Source organism: Puma concolor, chromosome B2 (genome assembly GCF_028749965.1).
Source record: "Puma concolor isolate L17-30 chromosome B2, mPumCon1.1.hap2, whole genome shotgun sequence".
Taxonomy (NCBI): domain Eukaryota; kingdom Metazoa; phylum Chordata; class Mammalia; order Carnivora; family Felidae; genus Puma; species Puma concolor.
In genome coordinates this window covers 140,104,371-140,116,423 of record NC_141671.1, presented here as the reverse complement: position 1 = coordinate 140,116,423, position 12,053 = coordinate 140,104,371, and the positions used below count along the sequence as shown (strand labels likewise).

At 35.1% G+C, this 12,053-nt stretch overlaps 1 non-coding gene across 1 annotated transcript; it reads left to right on the top strand.

Annotated features, from left to right (window-relative positions):
• Positions 1-601: 601 nt before the first annotated feature.
• On the top strand, positions 602-738 carry LOC112863034 (U4 spliceosomal RNA). The gene has a single exon (XR_015251769.1). It is a non-coding gene; the product is annotated as a U4 spliceosomal RNA (small nuclear RNA).
• The last annotated feature ends 11,315 nt before the right edge of the window (positions 739-12,053 follow it).

The window sequence follows — 12,053 nt, the reverse complement described above, 5'->3', positions numbered from 1 at the left end:
TTAAAAAATAGCATAAATATGCCAGTCTAAATGGAAACCAAGATACCCAGACTGACAGTAGAGTGTGGTTCCTTGCAGTCCAAACCGTGAAGTTCAATGGGTCGATGAAGATGTGTTGAGCTCACTGCCATCAGCATTTCCATGCAGGCCCACACATCTCCTTCCAATTTATAAGGATAATGAAATATTTCAAAATGGTCCTATTGACTGTTAGAAATTATTGCATTAACAGAGTCCTTTGGCCTTATTCTTGCCAGGCTTGTTCCATGTAAATCAAATCAGAGCAAAATGTGTCTAGGCAAACCTCAGATGTATTTTGCTCCCAAGTTTCTTAATTTTGAATGAGAAATATGTAATTTCCAGTGAGTATCTCCCAAGACGCATGCAGTGCAGAGATAAATTTATGCACCTTATGATTAACCTTAAATGATTATGATGCACCTTAAATGATTAAGTACAATTAACTTAGTTGGGAATATTGTTTTGCTTGTCTCTATTAGTCCTGTTCTAGAACAGGAACAAAAATAAATGTCTGCAAAACTGAGTCCTTATTAGATTCATGTCATGTCTTCAAGATGCTTTCCATTTAAAAAAAAAATCAAGCTTTGCGCAGTGGCAGTATCATAGCCAATGAGGTTTATCCGAGGTGCGATTATTGCTAATTAAAAAAAAAATCAGGAAATAGTTAACATCATTAGCACTAATAGACATTTCTTATTTTCATTGTTTATATTGTGATTTGGAGGTGAGGGGATTCTCAGCTAATGCAAGTAAGTGAAAATACATGAAACATTAGTTTGTTTTGTAAGGATAACAAATATGTTGCACTGCTCATTGTTTAAATATTTAAAACATGTAGAAAAAATAGAGGCTGGCATTTAGAGGCACTTGCTGTGTGCTACGTACTATGAGAGTTTCATATATTATTTCACTTCACTTTCTCTATCACCTAATGTGATAGGAGTCAATGCCCCATGAACAGGTGAGGAAAATGAGAGCTTGAGGGGTTGGACATTTTGTTCAAGGTCAAACAACTAGTAAGGAATGGGTCCTGAAACTGAACCATAATGGAAGGGAAGCAAAAATAACATAAAAATAGAGAGGGAGACAAACCATAAGAGACTCTTAAATACAGAGAACTGAGGGGGTTGCTTGTGGGGTGTTGGGTAGGGGGATGGGCTAAATGGGTGAGGGGCATTATGGATAACTTAATGCTTGTTGGGATGAACACTGGGTGTTATATATAAGTGATGAATCACTAAATTCTTTTCCTGAAGTCATTATTACCCTATATGTTAACTAACTTGGATTTAAATAAATAAATAAATAAATAAATAAATAAATAAATAAATAAATAAAATAAAAAGACTAAAAAGAAATTTTTATATTTCCCAAATTTCTCCATTGGTGGTTTAATCATTCGTTTCCTCTTCTTCCTTCCCTTCCTTCCCCCCTTCTTTCTTCCTTCTTTCCTTCCTTCCTTCTTTTCTCTTTCTTTCTTTCCTTCCTTCTTTCTTTTTCTTTCTTTCCCTTTCTTTCTTTCTTTCTTTCTTTCTTTCTTTCTTTCTTCTTCCTTCCTCCCTTCCTTCCTTCCTCTCTCTCCCTCTCTCTCTGTCTCTCTCCCCACCTTCCTTCCTTCCTTCCTTCCTTCCTTCCTTCCTTCCTTCCTTCCTTGTTTTCAGAGACAAAATTCTTGGGATTACAACTTTGTTAATCTTTTGTGATATAACTTTAATTTAATCCTGATTTTTCTGACTTACATAATTATACTTCTTCCACTTACCACTACTCTGTACTTCTCTTTCTTTAATCTCTACTTGTTCTATAATTTCAGAATACCCTCCCCCCCCCACACACACACACACACCTCTCTCCTTCTCTGGTCCTTTAAAAAAAAAAAGTCTTCAAATGTCCATCACTTATCTCTCTCTCTAACATATCTCCATGATTTTTCATTTTTTGCATAAGCTCCAGATAGAGCTGTATATAGGGCAGCAATTTTTTCTCTTCCAACACCAGTCTTTTTTCTGCTTTGTTGCTATAGTGTTCAATAATATAAATTTTGATCATTTTACTACTTTGGATAAATTTGTTGATTCTTCTCCATCCAACTTTCTTAATTTAGTCTACAAAAGTTCTTTTCATGGCATTCCTAAGAAATCATTATGGAATCAACCCTTCATCCCTGTCTCCTCACTATGGAATTAACTCCTCATCCCCTGTCCACTCTCTTTACCACATTAACTCATCTCCCAGATCATCACCATTTATTGCATGCCATAGAATGTTTCTAAATCTTAATTTTCCCTGTTCCCAACACATTTCTGAACCTTCTACAACCCCCATAATGTTGAACCTGTTGATCTTCATACCTAGAATATCACCATACACTCTTTGATGGATTCTTTACAATCTGTCCTAGGTGAGAGTTCAATTTTCTTTGTTCTCAAGAGACTTTGCTTATGTCTTAGAATACTATATTGAAGATGATCCGTTTATCTTTTCTTAACTGCAAAATGGACCAGGATGATTTTTTCCAATGCTCTGTTTTCTGCTGGTATTTTCCAGTCGTGGTTCCAAACAAATTTGACCATTTTGCATGGAGTATTTATGCCACAAAAATATCTTGCTAACTAAGTCACTCTGCCTTCTTTATTCACTGCTTTCTTCCTGTTGAGTATAAATTGAATCTTTAACCTTAGCCCTCTGGGTAGAATTACCAAAATAAATTCTCCCAGCAGTCTTTTCCTTTGTTTCTTAATGCTTTCTCCATAATAAATGCATTTTCCTGCTGATTAAATTGCACAAAACTTCTCTACACAAGATTTTTTAAATTAAGCTCAGCAAGGGAAAAATGAAATAAATATCAGTGCAAAATAAAATGAACCTACTGATCTGTGGTTACTCATTTCTTTTTAAATAAATATTTATATAATTTCACTCCCACATTAGAGTCAAAAAATATTTTCCACACAAAGCACTTTTCTTCTCCCAAAATGGCTGGCTGATGACATGTTAAGTAGTTTATGTTTATGAGCAATGGACAAATTCCAATACTTATAGTCACACTGCAAACAAATTGTTAATTATTTGGAACTCTGAGTTGCTTATGTGTTGCTGCCAGATCTCCATCATGTGTCTTTTATGCTCCAAGTCTGGCACCTTGATGTGGCTGACTACAGAAAGGCTGGTTAGTGACTTTCTTGTGAATCTCCAGTTCTTCTAAAAGGTCTTAAAACATCCTATTTTTCCAGCTTCTTCCACAATTGTGTAAGAGCTCATTCCCATAATGAATCCTTTGTTCTACAATATTCGTGCAGGTTTGCTTCTTTGACAGAACACTGACTGATACCATTGTTAAATTTTTTTTAATGTTTATTTATTTTTGACAGAGAGAAACAGAGCATAAGCAGGGGAGGGGCAGAGAGAGAGGGACACACAGAATCTGAAATGGGCTCCGGGCTCTGAGCTGTCAGCACGGACACGGGGCTCGAACTCATGGACCACGAGATCGTGACCTGAGCGGAAGTCGGGCACTCAACCGACTGAGCCACCCAGGCGCCCCTTGATACCATTGTTATTATCAGATGTTTGTCTGGAGAAAAGAAACTTACAATGGGAATGTGTAATTAGTTCTCTGATCTGATTAAATGTGGAAGCAATAATGTTGTTGGTAAGCCAGACACTGACAGTCCACACATACAGTGGCAGAAAGAATTCCTTTCATTATCACCTATAATCAAATGCTAACAGAAGGCCAAGCCATATGTGACCAAGTATTTACTACCATAAAATATTATAGCGAAAGATTCTCAGAATAAAGGAAGTCATTGTTTGGTTCCAACGTACAGAGAAGTTGGAGAAAGAAAATTATAAGCTCAGGTCTTTAAATTCTAAACTCAAGTTTTAGGTAGGGGATCAGAGAACTTTTATGACTAACTAATTTATTATCTCCTATAGCTTCAGGATCAAGATTTTTGAAAACGAAGTCCTAATTCTAATCTACAGATGCCTAAACTAAATTCCTAATTTCACAAGCATTCTAAAATTATGTCAGATATTGGAAACACAAAGACCTAAACATCGAGATAAAGATTGATGGGCAGATTGTGATGAAGTTGAAGACTTTGAACTCCTAAATCCTACTGATCCTCATGTGCCTGTAGGGGCAACTTTTACTCCTTTTTCTGAGGAGATTAATCTCCCCTTTGCCTGAAAACCTGTATTTGTCTCCAATGAAGTCAGTGCTTTGCAGGGAATTGCTGCATCTCGTTGTTTCTACACCTAGAACTAGAACCAAGTCTGAGCAGACTTCCAGCATGTTGGCAAAGTATGATCCGTTAGGAGACATCCTGTACGTACATCAAGGTAATTGCATCATTTTTCCAGCTTTTAACACAAACATACAGAATATGTATAGGAACATAATCTAAGGTGTAGGATCAGGGTAGAAGGAGAATAATGTTCACTCAGGTTGAACATATTAAAATAGGTGCACTAAGCAGAGATTCTCTATTCACTGTATCAGTTTGAGTGACTGGGAATGCTCCAACAATTTGCTTAATCAACATATTCTAACCTGGACCCAAAGACAGTCCATACTAAATAAACTTGAGATTCTAGAACTTCCTTGGTATACTCTAGAGGAAAATAATCGAAGGCTGGAAAAAGAGAAATGCTGAATGGAATTTTTAATGTGAGATCTTCTCACTCACACACTAACTGTGAGAGTCCTGAAGTCATTTTCTTCATCAAACCTTTGAGGTTTGATACATTGGAGGAGGGTTCTCCAGCATCTGTGAAGAGCTCCATAAAGGCCAGGAACAACAGTGGGTGCGTTTACTATCAATGTGGCCTCTCTGAATCCAGGGAAGATGATGAGATGCAGGAGTGACAGGGACCAGGTGGAAGCACTCAAACTCCAAAGACCTGGAACCATTATGGGTGCCAGATCCAAAAAGTTATCAGAACATATCAGAATGGTTTGGCTCACAGGGAAATACGATCAGTTTAATAGTATCAGTTATTTTGTTCATATTATCTAACTGATCACAGTTCCCTAGGACTGAAATCGATAGCAGCCCATTATTCTTACTTGATTTGCAAAACTGTAAAAGTTTCAGGTAGTGTGAATATAAATCTGACCTTAATTATCACAATAGAGAGTGGTGTACGTCTATGTTCCCACATTGTGCCAGTTCATAGAACGAAGGCCTTTAAAACGAAAAGTGAGTTCATTTTATACCAAATGAAGACTGGAAGTGGAATCATAGCTTAAGGAATGCACTCTTCTCACCATGTTCCCCATCTCTGTGAAGAAATTGGCTTCACAGAAAACAGAATAGCATTTTGAACTATGGCACAAACTGAGTGATGACACCTTGTATATCTATGGTCACAAAATCTATAGGGCATTCTCCCATGAAGCGATCCATCTACAGTGGTGCTTCTTCTCTAACCAGGATACTAGAAATCCTAACCAGGCCAATATTGTGGGGGTGGGGGAAGGAAAAGGCATGCAGATACGAAAAGAAAAAAATTAATCAGTCACTATTTACACATGACATAATGGTCTTTGTGGAAAATCCCAAGGGCTCTAGGTACTCCAACTTACTATTTAACCTCTACAAATTCATGTTATTTCCATTGACACAGTTAGAAGGTTCACACCTTCAAACTGCCATCACTCCAAAGATTTCTGCAAAGCTAAATTTCTCTGCAATGAGCTGTACGGAGGAACCTCATCCTGTTGTAAAAGGAACTGCTCTTTCTTGGATAATGAATTGTAAATCTAAATTAGATGAGTCAGTTCCATTCTGGCATCCTGAACGTGCTTAGTGTTCAAATAATCTTTGACCTTTAGTGTATAATGAAGATAAAGCTGGCAAAAATTAATTACATGTGGGGCTGAGGGTCAATAAGTTTAGCTTTAGCTTCACAGAAGCCAGTTTGAATTTCTAGGCTGTAGACTTATTATCTCTAATTTAGAAAAGGTTTTGGACAAGCTGTCTAAACATTAGTTTCAGTATGTAGAAAATAGGCATAATTTCAGGGTTGGGGCAAAAATTATATGTATTATGTAGAGAGCTTAGTTCAATGTCTCACACAGAATAAAAAATATATGAGTGGTTCCTTTCATTATTATCATTATTGTTGTTGTATTTTCATGGTAAACAAGAAGTTCTTAGTTAATGACTACAACGAGATATCATTACATGCATTACATGAACTAAAGTAACTTCTGGCTAGTTTTATTTCATACCTTTGAATTTTTTTCTGTCATCTTCTATTTCTCATACACCTCTGATACATTATCTTGCTCTGTTGTATACATTATTGCAAGCTACTTTCAACTGTTTTGTAACGATGTTGACTTTATATAAGAAAATGGATGAGTAAATAGACAAATATACATATAAATAATCCTGAGCGGTAAAGGAATAAAATGTCACAGAACCTAAAAAGTTGGAAGATTTTTATAATAATATAAAAAAAGATTCATTGGAAGATAGAATCTCAAGTATATAAATCGACTAGAATTTAAAATTTACTTACCACTCTTTTCTTACCAAATTTAAACATAAAAACTACTAAAAACCAAAAAACCCAAAACATTAAAAGTAAATATTTTGAAAAAGAGTGATTTGAGCAATTGTTTTATGAATTCATTTGGTTTCCAAGCTCACTGAGAAATAGGTCCCCAAATTTGCATATTCCTCATTAAGTGGGTTATTTAATTTTACTCTTTGTTTACCCTGATGAAAAATGAAAGTTAATTTCATACTGTTTTTTTTTAATTTTCTAGTATAGATACAATGTACAAAAAGGAAATATTGCTACAAATAAACCAAATTAGAGAGGATCCTGAGAGAACATTATCCATGAAAACTGATTTTTTAACTGAATCAGTCTAATTATATATTGAAAAAATACCTAAAGGAATAAAACCAACATAATACTGTGTGCTTTTGAATTATCTGTCTGCATAAGAAAAACATCTTCCTTCATAACTAAAGACGTAATTTTCAAATATGGTAGAGAATTTTTATAGAATATATTATAATCACAATGTATTCTGGCTATATTTGGTTCACTATATACTTAGGTGGTAATTTATTAATGCAGGCATTTGGATAAACACTACCATATGGTGAAACACACAAAATAAAAAACAGAAGGTGTTACATAAAGGGCTAACAAATAGCATTCAATGTGTGTCACCCATAATTCAGCCTATTTAGTAATTTCAGACATTTCTGTTAAAACGGCATTATGCAAAATTGCAATTTTACTACATTGTGTATGATATGAATATGAATTCTTTTTGAAGAAGCAAAGATGTAAAGTCAAATAGTTAATTTGTTAATGTAACCTTTAAGTATATCAATAATCACTACTGACACGACTTAAAAATATAATACTGGATTTTAGGACAAATATGATTTTGGACATTTTAACTGCTTATTTTGAGATTTTATGCATACGTACATTAATTCCTTTAAATGTGTCTCTTTTAATGTTTTGTAATTGTGTAGCAGAGGTCTGAGGATAGCTAAGACAGTAAAGCACATTTATTGTCCTTGAATACGCTTTTTTTTTTTTTTAATAAAAATCACTGGAGACTGCAGTTCTATGCAGACTAGATGATTAAGAACTGTAGGCTTACTCTCACTTAGATGTTAGAAGACATTAAAATTGACTTTAAAAATCTCACACCTGAAACACATATTGTGTTCTCTATGTTGTCTACTGCTATTATTTCCAGTATAGATTTGAGTCATTAGATTTACCAATAAATACTTCCCTTTTGAAGGAAACACTTTTATTTGTTCTGCAGAGGAGAAGAACAAGCAATAAACAAAAGAAGATATCATTTGCAAGCAGACTTTTATTGCTATCCTTTGCACAATCTTAAAATACAATTGCTTTGGTGTTTTCTTATCATGGGGTTTACATTATGAAGTGCTTAACAGAAAATCACATCTTATGTATATTTTCTGAATAGATGATAGATTTCTTAACGTTACTCTTACTGAATCAATCCATAGTGTCTATATTATAAAAATCAAACTATATATTTAGTAGACAAAGAAACTAAATGTTCTAAATGGAATGTGCTTTGATTTAAATGATTAATTTGTTCATATCCACATATATTATGTAATTGTGTGGTTATACAGAGGTAAACAGAGCAGCTATCTATTTAGATGCATGATCTTATGGTACCATATGTTTCCCACAAGTACTTCAAATTCAACAATTCCACTTTGAAGGATTTACTTATTTGGGTCTTGAAATAATTTTTGTCACTAAGAATTTCGTGTAAAAACATAAATGCTCTGAATAAATGGAAGTTTTGTCATATAGCTTCCATTGATTTGCTCACTAATTCATTCTCAAACAATATTTTCTTACCACAATTTACATGTTCTCTGTGCATTGGATGTTCCAGACAAAGTAGCATGGGTGTTGAGGGAGTTGGCCAGTGACAAACACATGGGTAATTTCAGGTTGCACTGCTATAAAGTGTTCTGTCCCAGAAAGTAATGTGATGGTGGAAGGGGGAGTTTGCCTTGGTTGATCAGGAGAGGTCTTGTCTTATTTTTAGGAGTTTGTGGCTATGAAAATGTGGGAATGAATCACCACTTTTCCTCCTTTTTGTTCACCTATCTAAAAATAATGTCCCTGGTCATCAAGGATCAGAATGGAAGCAAGGAGACTTGTGTAGGAGTCCAGACAAGATAAGATGGGTGACCCAGACTAAGGTGGTAGCAGTGAAAGTTCAGAGAAGTAAGTGCATGCAGGACATATTTTGGAGCTAGAACAGGCAGGAAAAGGCAAGGAGTCAAGAATGAGTCTTGGATCTTAGTTTTGTCAACTGGGTGATAAGGCAGAGTAAGAGCATGATTGTTCTTCTAATTTAAATGTTTCATTAGTATGTGCAGCAATGCAAGGGATCAAGATATAAATTTTGGTCATGTTAGTTTTAAGATAACTATTAGATATTTGGAGATATCAATTAGGCCATTCAATGTATGTTTGAAAGGCCATGGAAGAAATAAATAACGCATCAGAATTTAGGCACTGCTTAAATTACATGAGCAAAATAGACTGTCTAGGAAGAGACAATGTAGAAAAGAAGAGAAGTAAGTCCAGGGGTATTCCAAAACCCTGCTGTCTAGCAGAGGAGAAGGAACAACTCAAAGAGACTAAAAAGGAGGCCAAGAGGAAGATGGTATCACAGAAGCTAGAAGAGGAAAGTGCTCTAATATAGAGAAAGTAGTTAATGCTGTTGAGAAGTCAGCCGAAGAAGACAGAGATATTGCCAACATGGAGGTCATTAGTGACTTAATACCGAGCAGGGTCAAGGTCCAATGGAACTTTTCCATTCAACATGGTGCATAGAAAACATGTGTTTACCTTCACTTGTTCCCAAAACCACACTACAATGACAGCAAAGAAATTTAAAGGATGAAATGTTCTATATTGGAATCTTTGACTTAAGCAAAAATTTTGATCAGGCTGTAATGTTAGCATAGAGATATGGGCAATGTGTGTTTCATCTGACAAGGTAAAAGAGCAAAAGTATCATAAATACAACGTGGTCTCTAATTATTGTCTTAATATTAAAAATCAAGACATAGTAATATGAACATTTCATTTAGAATTATGCAATTAATAGTTACAACAAAAACAATTGTAGCAACACTTACGTATTATATACAGTGTGCTAAACACTATTCCATCAATAACCCCTTTGATAGGTTATATTGTCACACCTACTATGGAGAGGAGAAAACTGAAGTACAGAGAGCTAAGTAACTTGACCCAAGTCACGTGGTCAGCAAGGAGCAGAACTTTGCATCAACTCTTGCGGGCTGACTTCAGCTTCTGCCCTGGAGGTTAAAGTGCTGTCTCCAGAGAGCCAGAATCAGGAGTGAGTAGTGAGTAAAGTGGAAATGAAAACGCTTTCTCACTCCATTGTCTTTGTTCTTTAAAAAACATGTACAAGTATTACCTGATAAAGTAATAAATTAAATTACTAAATAATAAATTGATAATTTACTAATAAATTACTAAATAATAAATAACAAATTGATGAATTGATTAAGTTATAAACTAAATTATTTGGAAAGGAAGACCATATACCAAATTTTAAGCTTGAAATTCTCTGGGTGTTGAAATAATTGATAGTTTTTAATTTGTTCTTCTTCCTTGTCTGTATTCTGGTTTTCATAAAATTGACTCCTCTCAGTTGTATAAATTTAAAAATGTTGTTTTATAAATTTTTACAAATATGATGAGGAGTTGAAAGAGTATAACATGACTTTCTAGAAACATTGTTATAAAAGAAAGAATGTTATAAAAGAAATGAGGTGTTGGAGATGTGAGATCAAGATGAAAAATCCCAGAGTGTGTTGGTATGGTGATGGCAATGATCTAGCAGAGAGGGGGTAAAGAGATGATGAGAAAAGAGGAAGTAATTGCCAAAGGTTTTGAGAAAGTGAGAAGAAATAGAATACAAAAATCAGTCTTCCTGGGAGCATCCATTTCTACAGGAGTGAAGGCAGAAATGTTAAGATCAGATATAGTTAAGTGGATAGATCCTGTAGTTGGAAGAAGAGGAACTTCAATTCTGACAGTTTATATTTTCCAAACGGCATTTGAGGCAGTTCCCTGGTGAATGGGTAGGCAGGGAAGGAAGGGGTATGGAAATTTCGAGGCACAATTAGAAGATATGAAATGACCTTCAATGGGCTCATTACTAAAATAGATTTCTTGACCATGTTATTTGTCTATTTGAGATTTGTGGCCATTCATTTAAAGTGAGAATAGACAAATTATGATAAAAGTAAGCAATAGCCTTACACATTGCAAGCTATCCTATACTGTTGCATATTATTTCATTATCACTCCATTCCCCTAACCAAAAGTCTCAGAGCCAGATTGGAACTCAGAACTCTATCACTGGCTTCAGTGAAGAACCTTCTGAAAGGGGTGTCAGATGTTCTCAGATTTAATTCCGTCTAGTCTTCTTCTAGCTGTCCATTGCTCTCCTTCCACAATGCAGATCTTTATTATAGCGTTCTCTATGCAGGCCAGACATTTTCTCCACTTTATAATCTACTTTTTCTGGAGATAGGGGAATAGTTGGAAAGGGTGGAGCCAGGCTTTTAGAGGAGAAGAGTTCTCTAGGACGCATTTTCCAGTTGCTTTGTATCCTGCCAAATATCTTGCACATATGTATTTATTTTAGTTCCTTAGGGGGAAAATCCCATAGAATCTATCCTTTAAACTAAGAACTTTCAGAATTCCTTTGTTCTCTGTATCTATTGGTTGCTCTGTGACACTACTGACTCAACATCTGCTTTCCTGAACCCATTCAATTGTTTCCATAAAGGAGTGTTTAATCTTCATTATCTTAGTTGTGTATGTTGTGTCGATCATTTCAATGGGTGTCAAGACATTCAATATAACAATATTAATCACAGTTTTCAATCAAGTAGCAGAAATATAGTCAGGTTGAATGACTTGTCCAGGGTAATCTTGTTAAAAACCGGCAGCATAGGATATACATCTAATTCAACTTATCTTCTCTGTAACTCTGCTTTTCAAATTTTATAATGTATCATAATCACCTGGAGTGTTTGTTAAAACACATTTCTGGGATCCAATCCCACAGATGCTGATTCAGTAGGTATGGGATGATGCCTGAAAATATAAATTTCTAATAAGCTTCCAGGGTATGTTGATTTGCAGGTCATTTTCTGTAAAAAAACCAACCAACCAACCAAACAAACAAACAAACAAAAAAACCATAAAGCTTTTGAAGTTCTGACTTCCCAGATCTCACCTTCTGGATCCAAGTCCACCAATCTTATTAATTGTCTGTACTTCCCAATGTTTTAATGATCTTTTTTGATGTTCATGCCCTAGTCTTGGGCTCAATCGGGACTATTTTTGGAAGTTAGAGTCCTGGTAGTCTCTCCTTACAGCATCATCTTCAAGCTCCTAGAGTTACTCTTGGAAGGGTCACCTGTTAGTACTTCTAT